This window comes from Dipodomys ordii, unplaced genomic scaffold, assembly GCF_000151885.1.
Source record: "Dipodomys ordii isolate 6190 unplaced genomic scaffold, Dord_2.0 Scaffold292, whole genome shotgun sequence".
Taxonomy (NCBI): domain Eukaryota; kingdom Metazoa; phylum Chordata; class Mammalia; order Rodentia; family Heteromyidae; genus Dipodomys; species Dipodomys ordii.
In genome coordinates, this window is record NW_012267508.1 from 1 (window position 1) to 791 (window position 791).

The following is a 791-nucleotide window of genomic DNA, read 5'->3' on the forward strand; positions in this document are numbered from 1 at the left end:
CATGAGAAAATTCCAATCAAAAGTACAATAAAATAACCATTTTATACATGTTAGTGTGGCCACAGTTTTAAACAAAACAACAAAACCCTTCCAAAGTCTAACAAAACCTAGGAAAGATGTGACAATAATGTGAACTTAGTACATTTCTCTCAGGTATCTAAAACTATCATAGATGGAACAAAAAGTCCTAAAAAGAACTGAATATAGAATTGCATAGAAATATGGTCCAGCACTTCTACACTTGTACGTACCTTAGAGAAAAACAAAGATTTCTATAAATACCATCAAATAAGGACTAAGTTTCAAGAAAGAATTACCACAAAGAAGTCCAAGAGTATTTTCAGAGAGTAATTGAAGTACTTATAACACACTCAGTCCTGTACAACTGTCAAAATTACGTTTGACGACATCAGCAAATCCATTAAAACTTCATTAGGATAGTCTAATGTGTGGATGTGGATGTGATGTCTGACCAGATTCTAGCCAACCTTTACTTCCATGAGAAGTTACCTCCTAGATGTCATTGAATCACAAAAAAAGTGAGGCAACTTTGTCCTCAAATTAAAAACTAGAAACAAACTAAAGCAAATCTGCATTTAACTTAGAAAGCAAGATTTGATCATCTGCTAAATCTACAAGCCACCTTTAGCTTTTAGAGAAATATGTTCCTAAAGCTGAATCTGCCATGCCTACTCCGATGGAGTCTGCTTAGCATGGGAAACCTGCTTTTAGACGTGAGAATGGAGCTTCACAGAAGCCTATCTCTGAGAATGGGACTTCACCGAAGTCTA